Consider the following 19,618-nt stretch of genomic DNA (forward strand, 5'->3'; position numbering starts at 1 on the left):
CCACTAATTCCAGTGAAGTGACCACAGAAATCACTGTTGTACAACTCGGGGCATCAATTACAAGAGCCATAAGGCAAATGGCGAAAAGGATTATTCTGAAGCAGCCCTGAGACATTTCAAGTAGCTACAGTTCTCATATTGCTAACATACATTTTGAAATTTTAATTACTTACAATTAACAAAATCAGATTTTGTTATCTTTACAAGTTAATAATAAAATTCACCATAAAGGTCTTTTAACAAAATAATCTACAAAAATGTATTTTCTATGCTGGCTTTACTTTTCTTTCTTTCTTTCCTTTAAGACTTTTATTTTTACTTGTAAGCCAAAGTTTCAGAGACAGAGGGAGAAACAGAGATCTTGTATTCATACAGCTTCAAGTCAGGAGTCTGAAACTTTATGCAGGCATCCCGCATGGCTGGCAGGGTCCACTTGCTTGGGTCATCTGCTGCTACTTTCCCAAACGCATTAGCAGAGAGCTGGGTTGGAAATGGATCAGTAGACTTGAACAGACAGACAATACCCAAGAGTTGACTTGAACAGACAGACAACTGACACTTGGACAGACACCCATGAAGAATCCTGGGTGTTGCTGGGGGAGACTTAGCCACCTGCACATTATGACAGCCCCTCGAACCTGACTTTTCCCAAGCAGAAAAAACCAGACAAACTTGTTTCTTTCCTTCTTTTCTAAAAAAATATATTTGTACACACCCACACACATACATTTATATATAGACACACACACATATAAAAACAATGGGCTATACTATATTATTACCATGGCCTCAAGTGTGAAGGGAAAAGCAAATAGGATGATTTAGGGTTTTACTGAAGAAAAAAGGAATTAAAAACTACTGGGCCATATACTTAACCTTCTGAAAAGAAATGGAGTACTTATTTACATGCTCTATTCTAAATCCTAATTTCAAAAAATATTTATTTAGTATTTTTTGAAACACCATGATATTAAGATATTTAGATTTTAAATCTTTACTCCACTCAGACTAATTAATCCTTTAATTTTTATTTCCTATACACAGAGTATCAGTTTTCAGCATGAACATGGGGAAAACAGGTAAATGTGAATTTTTCTTCTGAAACTAACTTTTTTAAAAGATTTATTTATTTTTATTGGAAGGACAGATTTACACAGAGAGAGAAAGACAGAGACAAAGATCTTCCGTCTGCTAATTCACTTCCCAAATGGCTGCGGTGGCTGGAACAGAGCCAATTAGCAGCCAGGAGCCTTCTCCAAGTCTCCCACACAGGCTCAGGGTTCCGAGGCTTGGGCTGTCCTCTGCTGCCCTCCCAGGCCACAAGCAGGAAGCTGGATGAAAAGTGGAACACCCTGGGCATGAACCTACATCCACATGAAATCCAGGCATTTGCAAGGGAAGGATTAGGCAATTGAGCCATCATGCTGGGCCCTAAAACTAATTCTAAAAACATTTTTAGTGTCTTGGAATTTGTTAATTATGGAAGTAGTATAACTAAGAGAGAAGTGGCACGCAATTCATTGTCCATACAAAAATAAAACGTGAAATTACTTTTTCTTAATCTTGGGAAGGAGAGGAGCTGGCACAGTGGCATAGCAAGCTCTTCCTGTAGTGCCGGCATCCCATATGGGCACTGGTTCTAGTCCATGCTGTTCTGCTTCCCAACCAGCTCACTGCACATAGCCTGGGAAAGCAGCCAGGGATAGTCCATGCCCTTGGGTCCCTGCACCCATGTGAGAGACTCAGAGGAAGCCTTTGGCTCCTGGTTTCAGGTTAGGTCAACTCCAGTCACTGGGGCCATTTGAGGAGTGAGCCAGTGGATCCCTTTGCCTTCCTTTCTCTTTCTAATTCTGACTTTCAAATAAAAGTAAAATAAAACATTAAAAATTATTTTTAAAAAATAGGAAAGGGAAAACGAACAAGACCTACACACACAAAACCACAGAGAAAGTTACTTTACAACGCCTGAAGAGAAACAACCAAATTTGAAGTAAAATGTATCAGTATCATAACTATTATGAATGTATTTGTAAATGGAAGCGTTTGAATCATTTTAGTAGATAACAGAACCAAAAATTTGATCATATAAGATAATTAGTCTCTTCCTTAAGTCCCTCATACAGGCTTACTTGATCTAGCTACTTCATCAAAGTTGATTATAATATATGTGATGTAGTCCCACATAAACATCCACGCAAAATTAAAAAATCCAGACTTCAAACAACTGAGTTCTTGCTTTACTAAGAGTTCACACAGAGAATGCTTACCACAACTGAAAAAGCAATAGCACAAGTATCTGTTTCTTGCTTTGCAGCAAATGTGAATACAAAGAATATTACTGGTGTGAACTCATATCTAGGATTCATTTCCAAACATGACTTGTATCAATGAGGCTTTTTCAGCCCTGTGGGAATGCCCACACCTTCTGTGACAACACAGCTAAAGCTCAACTGCAAATATCCCACTTTGGGAGTGAACAGTAATGATAACATCTTGAACGTAAATTCTAGCTTGGGGTTAACAGTTTTAAAGAAATCTAGTCAGTATCAAAAGTCTCAGTATGAAGAATCTTCAAGATATACCGTAAGAAAGAGACTTGAAGAGGTTTTAAACTCAAGTCCAGCTGTTTACAATAAAATCTGCAACACAGTTCAATATTATTGCTAACAAAATAAATTAATAACTAATTAGATTCTCTTTTTCACATATCCCCCTCCCTTTGCTCTTGCTCCCTTCAACACAACCATTTCAGCTTGTTTCGTATTTTCTATTTGTGCTAATTTTGCATAAAGCTGAGAGTAGTTACCTCAGACAGCAGAGGACACATGTTATTAAAAAGGGAACTTCACAGTTTCTCTTTTGAAATTCTAGCAGGAAAACTCAACTTAAGCTAACTGATATTATTCTTAAATTAAAGACTTTCAGCTACAGAGTAACAAGAGTGTGTAGAATGTAAGTACACCCACAGTTTTATAACCATTGTCATCTTTACCCATTTATAACATGTAATATCTGTAACCTAAATTTAGTATCATCAAGTGGCATAAGTAAAAGCCAAATAGCAGAAAACCGAAGACGCTCATCCCGACAGACTGCAAAACAAGTCACCGTTGTGCAGAACCCAAAACCAAGTCAGACTTCGAAGAAACACGCTGACCAGCTGCCAAACACCAAGTTCACTCTACCCGGCACTGTCTGCCTGCATCAGGAAGAATGCACAGAACTCAAAATGCCTCTAGACCAGACAACTACAGAGGAGGTTGAGCAACACTGAGGAGACAGAAAGGTTGGATAAAATGAAAATGTGACTGAAAAAGCAGCAGTACTGTTTTTACACCCTTTCAGGGTAAAACTGAGATTAACTGATAGATGTCCTGGGAGGTAGCTTGGAATTTCAGCATCAGGAAAATTCTTCTACACTCCAAACTCATCCAAAAAAAAAAAAAAAAAAAAGGCCTGCTTACAGCAATGGGGACACTCAGAACTCAGATAGAAACACGAGCAGTTATACGTGAATTCACACAGAACACTGAGGCCTTACAAGACTCTCTGGCTTTCAGAAAACAAAGAGAGCTAAAGTCCTTCCAGCTGAGGCCGAGACTTCATCTTGCCTAGCAGTTCTGATGCCCACAGACCACAGGTCTAGCTCTTCGCTTTGTGCCAAACGCCAGTAACACATCACAGGAAAGCTTTGCACTTTAAAGGACAATGTTACTTTTAGTCAAAGTCTTTAATGGCCAGTGCTGTGCTAATCCGAAGCCAGGAGCCAGGAACCTCCTCCAGGTCTCCCACATGGGTGCAGGATCCCAAAGCTTTGGGCCGTCCTCGGCTGCTTTCCCAGGCCACAAGCAGGGAGCTGGATGGGAAGCGGAGCTGCCAGGATTAGAAACAGCACTCATATGGGATCCCAGAGCATTCAAGGCAAGGACCTTAACCACTAGGCCGTGCCACAGGGCCCCATCAAGCTAGTTTCTAATAAACATTACACAAGACTTCTCAAGCCAAGATTAATGATTAATTTAATTATCATTTATTAGGCTAATGATCAAAATGGTACTCTCAACTGACACTGGATTAACAAGAAATTAAAAATAAAGACCATTATTATCTATTTTCATATAATTATTCCTAGGAATTCAAAGTACTTCATGAACTTTAAAACCTATCACAAATTATGAAATAAGATTATAAGATATGTGATGTGTGATAGGATATCAGACATTTTTTATTTTATATATTAAAAAGAGCCCCCAATAGCAACAGTTATACTAATCAACTATATAAATATAAAATCCTTTACAGAGTAAAACTGGCAAAATGGGCAAGTCATTAAACGGTTTTCCTCTTATGTGCACAAGTTCGTTTAAAATAGTTATTTCACAACTATTCCAAAGGGATATGCTACTTATTCTGAGAGAAAAGGACTTCTGATACATTTGATGGACTTTATTTTCTATCTATCTTATAGACCAATGTAGAAATTTTTATTTCATTTTCTTATGAAGTCTACTTTCAGCGTATATTTTGCTGGACTTGTAAGGTAGGGAATGCATCCCAAAACTGAAGATCAGAAGGTGAATATTTTTATAGAATTAACATAACTTCTAATCAACATCCAGATGGAATGTGTCATTTTCCCCCTACCAGGGAACATTCCCTTTCAATTTGAAATTCCACTGTATAGATAACTGCTGTGAAACCCTCTGGTCCTCTTTTACAATCACGTATTTCTATCTGTAAACCTTTGTCTGAATGTCAGCCCAAACAACTGACACAAATTCAAAAAACTGAACTCCAAGAATCTTAACACTAAAAACAGTTTCTCTCTAATAATCAAAGGCAACACCCGACCACTTTGAATACAGAAAGGCACTTATTAACAAGCAGAACAGGCATTTCTAAGATTACATTAAAAATTCCCACTATGGTCTGAAATTGAAAGTCATGAGCCAGCTCTATCAGTAGGCAACCGGATTATCTATTCTCAGGATCATTTCCAATTAAATTTGGAAAAATTTCATTGCTCATAAATTTAACATAATATTTATGTTTCCTATATTTAAAAGTAAAACAAATAATTTCACATCTCTTAGATACAATCTGAGAGGTAGCAACTGGAGAGAAGTTGAAGAGTGGTTAGCAGAAGGAAAACTCATGGAGCTCCAGTGGCACAATCTGTTAGCATGTGGTACTTACACAGAAGGAAAACTCACCTCATTCAAATGTCATTAGGTTGCTACTGATAACTCACAAAGTGAAAAAAGAAGACACGCATAGGCATTCTTTACATGTAAAAGGCCTGTACCCACCACCCCCCAAAAAGCCTTTAAAAACAAAACAGAATCTTAAAACTTATCTAAAGTAACTACCTCTTTTCCTTTAATTTTTTAAAATTAATTTGAATGTCAGGACCTGCCATGATGGTTCCATGGCTAAATCCTCAGCTTACAAACGCTGGGATCCCATATGGGCAAGCTTCCTGCTTGTGGCCTGGGAAAGCAGTAGCCCAAAGCCTTGGGACCCTGCACCCGCATGGCAGATTCAGAAGCTCCTAGTTGCTGGCTTTGGATCTGCTCAGCTCTGGCCTTTGCAGCCACTTGGGGAGTGATTCAGCAGATGGAAGATCTCTGTCTCTCCTGTCTCTGTAAATCTGCCTTTCCAATAAAAATAAATAAATCTTTAAAAAAAAAGTGTCATATGGAATGTTGGCTTCCCAGGCAGAAGCCTGACTGGCCATACCACAACACCAGCCTTATCTTTTAATTTTTTTAAAAAATGCTAATCCTAAAAAAAGTATAGTTTTAACTCAAAAATACAAAAATACTGAGGGGAGGACATGGTTAAGAGGCCACCTGGGATTACTACAGTTTTTATCAGAGTGCCAGATCTGAGTGTCAGCTCCACTACCCTGGGTGGCAACAGGCGATGTTTGAAGCAGTTGAGTTCCAATCACTTCTCAGCCTTTTGGCTAACATCAAGTTGAGTTCCTGCTCCCTGCAATGGAAACCTACCTGCCTCTTTGCTTCAGCCTGGCATCATGCCAGTCCTTGAGGAAACTTGGGGAATGAATCAGTGGACTGGAGAGGGCTAGCTCTCTAGATCTTACATTAGCACTAGCTCTCTCTCTCTCGATTTTACATTAGCACTAGCTCGCTCTTTCTCTTCCTTCTCCCTCTTTCCTCTCTTTTTCTCCCTACTTTACCTATCCCCTCCCTGCATTTCAAATAAATTAAATAATAAAAATGTTTTTAAATACCTGGTTAAGATCTCCTAGGTACTCTAAACTAGGAGATGCTATTTGCAGTTTTGGTCTTTTTTCTTAACACTTTCTTCCACCACACATATCTTCCAGAGTGATTTTTTTAATCTATTTCATCCAGGTACCTGTCCCGGGGTACTTTTTGAAGTGTATTTGACTAGGCAACTGTCTGAGTGCAAATTGAATCCCAAGGCTTAGAGGTTTGAGTAGAGTGGTAAGGTGGTATTACCCTGGCGTACTAGGAAAGCTTAGTGTTCCAGGTTTTAACGATGAACAGGAAATTCCCAGAAGTCAGAACTCATTCTGAGTCTCCCATGTGGATTGCAGGGACCCACATTCTTGAGCCACCACTTGTTGGCTGACAGGGTGGGCATCGCTGAAAAGCCAGGTGGGAAGCAGATCCTAGCCACCACGATATGAGATATGAGACATTATGATGATATGAGATATGGAAGCGGGTGCCCTCCCAAGTGGCAGCAGTTTAACCTACTGAGCCACGAAGACCATCCTGGCTACTGTCTTTAACACACTAATGCAAAAGAGGAATGACAAATACAGGGGACAAGGGTGATGAGGCAGCCCAATAGTTTTCATAGTAATTAAAAAAACATGCACACACTTCACAATGTTGCTCAATATCATGTGCATTTTCAGTACTAACTTATGATCTACTATTTTATCATTCTCTGTTATCTTTATTACCACATTAACATCTATCGCTAGCCTTCATGTGTAGAAATAAAGTGGGATTCCACATTCATAGCTTCTGTATAGCTCTCAAATAAACAAGTAAATAACTTATTCGTCGGGTTTTTTTCCTAGTTAATTTTGGCTTTGGCTTGGTTTGTTTCCTCCTCATTAGCGATTAATTTGCATTCAGCTTCCTTTTGGAAGGAAGAGGTGCTAAGGGACAAAACTACTGAACAATTGGGGTTCTTAACTACTCAAATCACTGCAAACATCCTCAGCTCTGGAGCTCAGCACAAAGAGACACCAATCTGGTCCAGGAGGTGGCGCAGGGTGGGGGGGAATGCTTAACTCCCCTAGAAACAACAGAACTGCAGACTTCCCAGACCTCAGATCAAACATTTTGAAAGTAAACATTTCACAATTATTAAGAAATCAAAACACTTCTTTCATGTAGAAAAGATCAAGGATATAAGAATGCTGTTTTGGAAGAACATGGTTTCCCATGCAGATTTTTCTAGACAAAAAGATGCCTCCTTTAGGTATTAATACATGTTCTAAGAGTTTCCAATTCCTCAGCTTTGTAAGCTCTCATTTCATTTTAATAAAGAAAACATACTTTTGAAGATCAGCTTTCAGAACAAAACCACATAAACTACACACCTGGACCAAAGAAGTGTTAATAATATCAAAAGTATTTTAAGGAGCCTATGCATTGGCTTAACTGGCTAATCTTCTCCCTCTAGGTGCAGCATCCCATATGGGAGCCAGTTCGTGTCCCAGCTGCTGCACTACCCATTCAGCTCCCTGCTTGTGGCCAGGGAAAACAATAGATGATGGCCAATGGCCTTGGGACCATATGCCCTTGTGGGAGACGTGGAAGAAGCTCCTGGGTTCAGATCAGCTCAGCTCCAGCTATTCAGCTAACTGGGGAGTGAACCAGTAGATGGAGGATCTTTCTTTTTGTATTTCCTTCCCTCTGTAAATCTGCCTTACCAATTAGAACAAACCTAAAAAATGTATTTTGAAACTAAAAATCAGTGACAGCTAATTATGCAATGGTACAGCTCACACCTCTTTTTTTGTTTGTTTCATTTAAAAATGTGGCCAAATAACCTCTGAATTTTTGTCACTGAGACACTTAAGAATTTGTTTAACCATATGGACATAATAACTTCAACAAACCCTAACAAAAATGGATTCATATTAAAGTGGTACACATAAGAAAGAGATGAGGAAACCAAAATTATTTATGTAAAATCTATTTCAACTTCTTTGTTGAGCTATATTAAAGTGGTTAATTTTTCTGTGTTTTAAATATTTATTCATTTGAAAAGCAGAGCATGAGAGAGAGAGAGAGACGTAGTCAGTCACTGGAGAGGGATGGGAGCAAAGAGACAGAGAGAGAGATGGGGAGAGGAAAATGGGGAGAGAGAGAGAACTTCTAGTCTACTCCCAAATGTGCTCAACAGTCAAGGTTAGGTCAGGCTGAAGCCAGCTGCAAAGAACTCCACCACGGGCAACCATGTAAGGGCCAAAGTGCTTGGATCATTTTCCACTGTCTTTCTAGAAGTAATGGTGTTTCAGTTGCCAAACTCAAACTGGCATTCCTAATTTTGTATTTTTGGCATGTGAGATGACAGCACAAAGATTGGACAACATAATTTATTTTCAGTCGAATATCAGAGAAAGAAGTAAACACTGGCTATAAATTCTTTTTTGTATATGTACATTATTTTCACTTATAATCAACTCTTTTGGTATCTTTACTCGTTAATAATTTTACTCAAAATAATGGAAGCATTTTTATCTTTCTGTGCTTTTTTAAACTGCTACAGTGAGCATTCATGCTGTTAATATATTTTTTAAAGATATGGAGCCCTCCAGTGGTCAAATATTTGTATATTATCATGATAAATCACTGTATTTTACTAACTGAATTGGGCACCACTTTCTTATGAACTAGTATTATCCTGTATTTAGAGAAGAAAATTTTCCAATTAATTTTGCTCATAAATAACCAGATGTAATTAGCCTATACATATGTTACAAAATTAGAGACACTTTCAGTGTTATAATAATATCCTTACTAAATATTGCTATAAAGAAAAAAAAATACTCGGAAACATATTCAATATCAGTGTAAGAAAAAAGGAAGCAACTCTTCAGATACCCAAGAACAATCCACTTAAACTAAACAACCACATCAAGTAAGCAAGTTGATATTTTTTATTACCACAAACATAACTATTGTATGTGCTTGTTTTGGATTATTTTCTAAATAATTTAGTAGGTGTCCTCCTCAAAGTATATTACCATTATATCACCATCAATATTAAGGCATAATCTCTTCAGTAAAGAAAAAAATGTTTTGAGTCTATTTAACCTTTAAGCATAGATAAATGATATTCAATGTCATACAAACACACAGATATGCATGTTAGACTTAAAATACTATTCTTCATTGGCAATGTGCTTAACGAGTTTACTGTGGTCAAAATCGTAGCCACAGCATTTCCCAACATTCTTCCCTCAAATTCTAAGTACTGCTACTACTTGATCCCTGAGTAATAGCAAATTGAACTTCTAAACAAACAATTACAAAAACAATCTCAAGACTTCATTCACTCAGAGATCATTGTTTATCTCTTCACCCACAGATATAAACCTTCCTCTCCATTTGGGAAACAATCAGAGATTGATGTTTATTGCCCAGGACCTTCTAACAGAAACACACTAATCAAACAGGCACTAGGCACCGACCGGGCTCCACAGGTTTTCACTAGAGTAATATCATTTAAGTACTACAAAAATCATATAAAGTGGGTGGTAGCTAGCTAGTATCCAAGATGGGCCTCAATGATTTCCACCTCCTGAGAGTCCCTTCCGCTAGGAACACAGATGACCCGTGTAACTACAGAAACAACAAAGTGAGAATTCCAAGGCTAGGTCATAAAAGATGCTGTGGCATCCACTTTCATCTCTCCTGGACTACCTGCTCTAGGTGAATGGCAGCTGCAATATCTAGGTATGCAAGAACTCCTGAGCAAAAGTCCATGTGATGTGGAGCCTCAAGTGCTTTCTAGCAAATCAGGCATAAACTGTCAGGTACATGAGTGAGCCAAATGAAAGCAATCCTTTTGCCCCGGACAAGGCTTCACATGAACACAGTCCAAGCTAACATTCTGAGACACCATGAGCCACCATGAGCCACAACCTACAAACTAAGCTGCACCAAATCCCTGATCCACAGAAACGGGGAAGAACAATTATTTTATATTTCATGGTGACTGGTTAGGCTTCAGTAGGCTAATACAGTAGTTACTGTCTACCCACAAAGGGATGTAGTGATCCTCAGTGGATGCCAGAAAAGATGGAACTCTTTATGGATTATATATATTAGATATGAAATATATGTATGTAAAATATTAAATATATGTAATATAAATATATAAGTATGCACATATATGAAAAGTACTGATATGTAACATTGACTTATGATAACACTTAATTTACAAAGTAAGCATAGTAAAATATTAATGATAATAAGACAATTATAATATTATAACAACAATTATATAAATGTGGTTTCCCCTTAAAACATTATATAGCACTTAAAGTAATTACTCATGGCTTTTCTCTGACATACTCAAATCATCAGCATCATCACTTCTGCACTTTAGGTTCAATGTTAAATAAACATTACTTGAACAGAGTCACTACAATACCATGGTAGTGGATCTAATAACCAAGATGCCTATCAAATGATTAACAGAAAGCTAATATGCACAGCATGGATACACTGGAAAAAAGCATAACTCACATCACAGCTGGGATGAAATAAAAGGTATAAATCTTCATGCTGTTTACAATGGTGCAAAGAGTAAAACATATGAGTTGTTTATTTCTGGAATATTCCATTTTACTATCAGTCCAATATTTGGCCTTGGGTAACTGAAACCACAGAAGGCAAAAGTGTGCATGAGATGGGCACTAGTTAATTCAGATTGATACAACTACTATCTCCATATTACGGAAGAGCCTGGGGCTGTTTGAGGCTTCAAATATCTCGGGTAGAAAATTATTTATGTTTAACTCTTAGATTTCTTAGTATTTGGCCATTTCACCAAACCATTTAACCTACAATATTCCAGACTTTCAAGTTATTTACACAGAATATTATTCTTCTAGATTAGCTTGTTAAATAAATCAATGCTCCTAAACATTTTTTAAAATTCTTGACCAAAAAAGCAAAACTATTATTGACTGCATACTATGTACTACACTTGATCTTAGCCAAAAGGCCAAGAAGCAATGATTGTATAATATGTAGCCTATTTTACAATCAAACATATCTTGTGTTTGAAATTTGTAATATAACCGGAATTTATCTCAAAGTAAGTGAAAAGTCTCCTTTTTTTATTAATTTGATTTTGTAGTTCAAAAGGTAAGGCTGGCAAGTACAAAGTTTTACTTAATTGACCTAAATACACTGTTGGACCTAAGTGTGTACAATCTACTGCATCCTAGAAGCTATTCTAGGTGTATATATTAACCATTTAATCTTCAACCCCTTGAAGTATATTCTGTTTTTCCCATTTTACAAATAACAGAGGTTAACAAAAAAAAAAAAACAACAAGGTTAAGAAACTTTCTTGACATCTCACTCTTAATAAATAGCAGAATCACAAATGAAGCCCAGCAATACCACAGGCCAGACTCTTAACCAAGCCTCTGCTGGCTCTCGTAATGTGTAATGTATTTATTTCATAAAGTATGATAAGACAGTCAAAAGATCATACACCTCAGAATTTGTACATCTGAATCTTAGGGCCAAATTCTTACTTCTATCTGCATGATTTCATCACTTGAAATCTTCTTCATCCACAAAATATGAATTAAAAAACAGATTTTGTGTTGTATTTTGATGACTAGTCAAAAAATATGAATAGGAACCATCCTGTACGGTGTTCAAGCTGTAATAGAATTTATATATGTTTTATTTTTTTTCGCAATAGGTTTAAAATAAAATTAATAAAACTTAAGCTTCAGGACATTTACTTTCACAGCCCTAAGTTCACAACTCTTTCATAAAGAGGGTCTTCATTGTACTATCTTCAAGCTCCACAAAACATCTGATCTACACATGCTCCTCCCAGTAATTATTTCAACATTAAAGCACGGTGATTGGATTCCAGTTCTGAGTAAAAGGGACTCAGCACTGTTCACCTACTAAAAGCACGAAACCTAGACAAAATACATGTGACCAGTTAAAAGTAGCAGAAACAGGAAGAATAACAAAATGTCAAGTGCCACTTCCACTGACCTCCCAGATGGTGGGCCTCAAGGCTGTCTGCAGAGGCAGAAGGGGGCAGCAGAAGACAGAGGCTCTAAGAAAAGGAGGAACCTTTCAAAAGAGGGGAACTTCATCTCTGCTTAGCAGAACTTGAGTCCCAAAAAGGTGAGACAAGTTCCTGCTGCTTTTATTTTTTATCACCCACTGCTTCTCCTGACATCAGGGCACAATCATAGAAACTGCACAGCAGAGTATGGTAAATAGAGAGCCCAGTTTTTTATTCAAAGCACCAAAGACAACTTTCTCAGGAGACGATATCCAGGAATAAGCTTGGGAAAGCAATTCCATTAAGTTATCTATGACTTCCTGTCCCACTCCGAGCCACTTAAGCCTGGATATGATCCTGACCTGTACATGTAGACACCGGGAGCTGAATTATCACACAGAGCACTGCCCAGTTCCCCAAGAGGCTAATGGATAACAAACAGTGGGATGAACTCAAGCACACTGAAAGGCTTTGAAACCTGAAATGACAGCAACCACAGCTCACAGAAAGTTCACTGGAACATGAATGCTCCATTTCACTGAGTCAACTGCCTCCTACAGCTAATATTTTTACACAGGATACACACAAGAAAAGACAGAGCGAGAAACTAACACAATGCTTCAAAAACTTTGTGGAAAATGAAATTAAAACAAAAGCTGCTTTTGGTACATGAGATCCTGAAACTCATGCATCAACTTTCGCAGAAACTGCACATGCTAAAAAAAAAAAGCACTGATTTCAAACATTTTTACCCCCACATAAAATTTTAATTCAGTTTCTATGAATTTCTGCTGTCCTTATAACATAAGAAAATGTCTAGAATTAAATCTAAAATTAACATATTTAGAAATAGTGTAGAAAAAAAATTCAATCAACAGGCACCTACTCTGACAAATGCTTCAAAGAAACTTTATAAAAATGCTGTAGCAAGTAAAGGTAAACACATGATAAGAAAAGAAAGATCCACAGTCAGCTACTCTGGAACAGCCTGGGTATTTTCTTTTTTTTCAATAAAAACGTGCAGTTACTGCATAATCATGTAAACCCACTAGATCTAACCCTGGAGAAATCAAAACTTATTCTCACACAAAAGTGTACATATGAATATACAAATGTTTACCCTGATTGTATCCACAATAAGCATAAAATGGAAACAATTCAAAGGTGCATCACAGATTATACAGTATAGGTATACTTGTAAATATGTATAGAAATAAAGTGATATCAAAAAGTTTTCAGAAAAATGGAATAAGCATAACATGGGAGGTAGGCATTTGGCTTAGTGGCTAACATCCTAGTCAAGATGGCCATGTGCAGGGACCAGCAAGATAGTGGGATACCCATGTCCCAGCTATGGCCTGCAGTGCCAGTATCCTACACGGGCACCAGTTTGTGTCCCAGCTATTCCATCTTCAGTCCAGCTCTCTTCTGATGCATCTGGGAGAGCACAGAAGATTGGCCCACATCCTTGGGCCACTTTTTTTTTTTTTTTTTTTTGCCACTTACACAGGAGCTCAGGCAGAAGTTCCTAACCCCTGGCTCTAGCCTGGCCCAGTCCTGGTGATTGCAGCCGTTCGAGGAGTGAAGTAGTGGATGAAAGTGCGTGTGTTCTCATTCAAGTTCTCTCTCTCTATGTGACTCTTTCAAATAAATTAATTTTAAAAAGATACCCAAGTCCCACAGAAAAGTATTTCAGTTCAATATTTGCCTTCATTTCCTGATTCCAGCTTCCTGCTGAAACAGAACCCTCACAGAGTTGTGGCAGCTGGAAGAGCGGGGTTTCTGCCACCCGTGTGGAACTTGGACTAAATTCCCAGCTATTAGCTTCAGTCCTAGGCCCAACCCAGGGACCTTGTGCATTTGGAAAACAGAGTGTGAGTTTTCCATCTAACTGGGTCCCTCACTGTATCTCAAATAAATATTTTAAAGATTTATTTTACTTATTTGAAAGGCAGAGTTACACAGAGACAGAGAGATCTTCTGTCTTCCAGTTCACTTCTTAATGGCTGCAATGGCTGAGGCTGGGCCAGGTCAAAATCAGGAGACAGGAACTGCTTCTGTGTTTCCTAAGTGGGTGCAGCAGCCCAAACACTCAGGTCATCTTCCAGTGCTTTCCCAAGTGCATTTGTAGGGAGCTGGACTGAAACTGGCATGCTTGGTTTTGAACAGGCACCCATATAAAATGCCACCATTGCAGGCAGTGGCTTAACATGTCATACCACAATGCTGACTCTTCAAATAAATAAAGTTTTAAGGGAATTTTATATAAAATTTTGAAGCTCCCTCACAAATATATATTACATACACACACAGATGCACATATAAATAAAAAGGACTAGTGCTTGGTACACAGAAAAACAGATATACTAGAGATACAAGCAATAACTTATATAAATCTCAGGCACTATATGAGAAGAAAGCAGTCAGTCCTAAAAGGTAATACACAAAATGATCTGTTTATATGACACATCCCAAAACACAAATATATAGTAATGAAGAATAAGCAGTTGCCAAGAATTAGGATTGGGAAACAGATGTGACTGCAAGCATCCTAAGAGAATTTCTGGGGTTGATGTAACTTTTCCAAATGTTAGGACAAATCTGTCTACAAAATCTAGGCATATTTTAAGATTCATGACACCACACACTCTACAAAAAAAAAAAAAAACAATTTTATTGCAGGGTAATACAAAAACCTAAAATTTTTGAATCTCAAAAGGAACCAGAAATACAAATTGAAGAGGTTTATGAATGAAAATAATTCTCTTTTAAAGATTTATTTATTTATTTGAAGCTTAAAGTTCAAGAGAAAGGGACAGGCAGAGAGAACTTCTATCACTGGTTCACACTCCAAATAGCCAGAACAGCCAGGGTTGGGCTGGGCTGAAGGCAGCAGCCTGATGCTTTATCTGGGTCTCCCACGTGGATGCAGGGGATCAAGGACTTAGGCCATGTGCCAGGGGTTTCCCAGGTGCATTTGTAGGGAGCTGGATCAGAAATGAATCAGCAAGGACTTGAACTGGTGCACATATGGGAGGCCAGAGTTGCTGATGGCAGCTTAACTCACTAGGCCACAATGCACAAAGCATTTCTAAAGGGATGAGTTGTATTAATTGAATAAAGCAAAGGCATTTGGAACACTGCACTGAAGAATACTAGAATCAACATCAGGACTGAAAATTACTTACAAAGGCATAACCCTCCTCAAAATGCTTCCTGCTCAACGGTACATATAAACTAAGTTTAAAATAGCACAAAGAAAGAAAATCAAAGAACAACTATGGCACTTACGGCCTGTCACCAGGCAGCAACTCAGGTCTTCAAACTGAATAATGTCTACACTACTTGAGAGAATACTGTCTTTCTAAGATCATGCCCATGTTGACAATTCCGTGTGGAATTATAAGCTATATTCTCCACAAAAGAATCCGTGCAGTGTTTTTATTCTCCCTGCCAAACCAAAAAGCAGGTAAGGGAATTCCACTTCCAGAAAGATGAAACAGATACACATAGCCCTATACCTCTCAAAGAGTACAGTTTCAAATGTTAGAGATTCATATAAAACAATACTTAAAAAAGACTGAAAAGGAGAAAATGACAGATCAGCTAAGGACTTGGGGACCTAGGCCACAACACAGTGGTAAATTTGCTGCTTTTCCATTGGGTTGTTTCACCTTGCATATCCCAGGCTTGGAACTGACGAGGATGACAGTACAGACCTGCCAACAGAGACAAAAACATCCCAACAAAAGCCAGCTCTCTCCAGCCCAAGGAGCTGGGCAGGACAGACTTTGAGATAGTAGAAGTGTACATGAGCCAAACATCACAAAGAAAACTGCTGCCTTGTATCTACCATGTCAACCAAGTAGCACACCTAGTTTGCCGCCCTTCTCTGTCAGTCAAGGTGAGCCAGAACACTACTCTGACTATCCTGGCAAAGGGGAACAAGTGAGGATGCCACCACACATCCATGTGCACACAGAGTCAGTGGAGATCAGGGGCACACACACTCATCTGTTCTGGTACTTCCGCTATCCCTGTTTGTGCAGTGATACAGGAGGCTTAGTGCAGCATCAGGACTTTGAATGATACCCGCTAACAAGACCTCCCCTCCTTCTCTTGTTCCTAGATCCAGAATGTCAGTGGAAACCCAAAATAAAACAGTGCTAATGCACTCCTCTCCTTTCTAGAGTGGGTATTAACAGTGGAAGCAGAAGGTAACGAGGAGACCCTTTCCCCCTTCAGGCATCAATGGAGGCCTAGTGGGAATCAAGACTTATCTAGCAGAGACCGCATGCAGCCAATGCTTCACACTGTTAGAACAGTTCAAAGAATACAGCCACAAAGAAGACTTCAATAAGATCCACGGACTGACAATATAACCCTCAACTATCTATGTTTCAGTCTAAAGACACTCTTCATTACCAAAATCAGTAATAGCTCAACTTTAATGACAAAAAAAGAGGAGGCAAACGTTAGAATTATTTGATAAATATGATAAAGTAGTTATCACATAAGTATTTCAATAAGCAACTGTAAATACGCCTGAAGGAAATAAAAATGTAAAATGTTGGGCATCCTATATAAGTGCCGCTTCAAACCAAAGCTGCACTACTTCTCATTTAGCTTCCTGCTAATATGCCTGGAAAAAAAAAAAACAGAGTAAGGCTCAAAAGCTTGGGTTACTACACTGACATGGCAGGCCCAGAACAAGTGCCTGGCTCCAAGTTTCACACTGGCCCACCTCTGGTTGTTGCAGCTGTTCAGGAAGTGAATCAACAAATGGAAGATATCCTTCTCTCTCCTTCTTTCTCTGTAACCCAGCCCTTCAAATAAATTAAAAAGTCTAAAAAAAGATAAAGAACAAAATGGAACTTTTGAAAATGAAAAACATAGTAAAGTACTAAAGTCAGCATGTGGGATCAATAGTAGAACGAAAGAAGATAAAGCAATTAAAATTATCCAATTTGAACAAAACAAAGAAAATACACTGGGAAAAAAGCCTTGGGAACCCACATAACAACAGCAAAAAATATAAAATTAATGTTATTGCAATCCAGAAAAAAAAGATAGGAGAAAGAGAACAAGTAATGGCTGCAAATTCCTATTTTGACAAAACACACACAAATACAAACACACATACACCAAGGCACATCATAGCCAAACTTAGAAGAGTTAATTCTCCCCCCACCCCAAGCCAAATCTTGAAAGAATCAAGAGAAAAAAGCATCTTACCTATACAGGAACAATAATTCAAATGACAGTGGATTTCCCATCAGAAGCCATGGAGGCTAGAAGGAGTGGTACATTGTTCAAGTGCTGAAAGAAAAGAACTGTCAACCCAGAATCCCATACCCAGTGAAAATATCCTTCAAGAAAGAAGAAGAAATAGAAACCCTTTCAGGAAAAAGGAAAACTCAAGAATTTTCAATAGCAGAACCACTCTAAAAAGAGAAGCTAAAGAAATTAAATGAACACAGTGGAAAAAATATAAGAGGAACCTTGCAACCTGTAGATAAAAGAACATGCCATATAAAACTGTGAGTAAAATACAATAGGATTTCCTCCATTTTGAGTTTCCTAAATTATGTTTGATGGTTGAAATAAAGCATACAATTGTCTGATGTGGTTCTAAATGCATATTGAGGAAGTACTTAAGGTAGTGGTTTATAAATGAAGAGGAAAATGATGAAAGGGAAGGCACATGATCACAAGATAAATGGGCACTAATTAAAAGATCATGAAAAAGGGCCATATATCCAAATTCCCCTCTCAAATGCATGAATCCCAAACTATAAATATATAAATGTCTATCTCCTTTCAGTTAAACAGCATTATCTAATTTTATATTATCTATAAAACATTCACTTCAAATATAACACAGGTTAAAAATAAGACTGCATATCATGTAGACATCAGTCAAAATTTAGCAAGAGTATTTTATTAATGAGAAAAAACAGACTTCAGAACAAAAAACACTTATTAGACATTAAGAACATTTACATTCTGGAAAAGGTCCATTCTTCCAAGAAGATACACCAGTCCTAAACGTGTATGTACCAACAACACAGCTACAAAATACGCAAAATAAAAAGAGAACCGAAACCAGAGATAGACAAATTCACAATTACAATGAGAAATACCATTAGCCATTTCTTGGCAACTGTAAAAATAATCAGAAAGACAGAAAGGATATGAAGTATAAGCACTTCACAATACTATCTACCAATAGGATCCAATCAACATTACTAGAGCAGTTCACCCCAAAATAGTAAAACACATTTTTTTCAAGTACCTAAGGAACACATACCACAACAAACCATATGCTAGGCTATAAACTGAGAATTTCAGCAAACTGAGAATTACTAGAATCAAACAGTGTATACCTTGATCAGAGAAGAACAAACAGAAATTAGTAACAACTTATACAAAAACTCTCCAATAAGCTGAAACTAAACAGCCCACTAACAAAATATCACCCACAAAAATCTGGAGAAAGAAAGTTGAATGGAAATGAAAATACAGTCAAAAATTTGGAAGACACAGCCAAAGCAGTGTTCAAGGAAGAATTTGTAGCAATGAATGCATTTTTCTAAAAGCAGAAATCTTGTTAGGCAGTAATGCAAATTCCCATCTCAAGAGCTTAGATAAACATCAAAACGAATCCTAAGCAAGTTAAGAGCAAAAATAATGCAATTGAAAATAGAAAAAAAAGGCAAATACATTAATATCAAAACCTAAGCACCAAAAAACGAAAGCAGAAACCAACATACCACATGAATACAGATGTAAAATCCTTTCCAAAACATAAACAATTAGAATCCATAAACAAATAAGGAATTATATAGGATCAACATTGTGGTATTATGGATTAAATAGTTGCCTGCAATGCCGGCATCCTATGTAGGCACCAGTTTGAGTCCTGGTTGCTCCATTTCTAGCCTAGCTACCAGCTAATGTGCCCGGGAAAGCAGTAAAGGGTTCAAGTTGCTGCTACTGTACACCTCCTTGGGAATTCTGGAAGAAGCTCCAGACCCCTGGCTTTGGCCTGCCCCAACACTGGCTGTTGTAGTCATTCTGGGAATGAACCAGAGGAGGAAAGACTCTTTGTCTCTCTCTAATTTTGACTTGCAAATAAATAAATATTAAAAAAAAAAGAATTATGCAATCATATCAACAGGCTAAAGAAGAAAAATCTTAGAATTATATCATTCAACTCAGAAAAAGTGAAACATAACTCAATATCCACTCATAACTAAAAAAAAAAAACTTTAGTGAGTTAGGAAAGGGGAACTTAAATTTGATTTAAAAAAACATGTTTTTAAAGTAA

The 19,618-nt window shown here is 37.7% G+C and overlaps 1 protein-coding gene and 1 pseudogene across 1 annotated transcript in view; both read right to left on the reverse strand.

Moving 5' to 3' along the window:
- BBX (BBX high mobility group box domain containing) overlaps nucleotides 1–19,618 on the reverse strand; it is a 275,103-nt gene that overhangs the window by 176,356 nt on the left and 79,129 nt on the right. The gene's annotated exons all lie outside the window — the stretch shown is intronic.
- LOC121156957 lies at nucleotides 11,177–11,262 on the reverse strand (annotated as a pseudogene).

Source organism: Ochotona curzoniae, unplaced genomic scaffold (assembly GCF_017591425.1).
Source record: "Ochotona curzoniae isolate NIBS_2020 unplaced genomic scaffold, NIBS_Ocur_1.0 contig_3498, whole genome shotgun sequence".
Taxonomy (NCBI): domain Eukaryota; kingdom Metazoa; phylum Chordata; class Mammalia; order Lagomorpha; family Ochotonidae; genus Ochotona; species Ochotona curzoniae.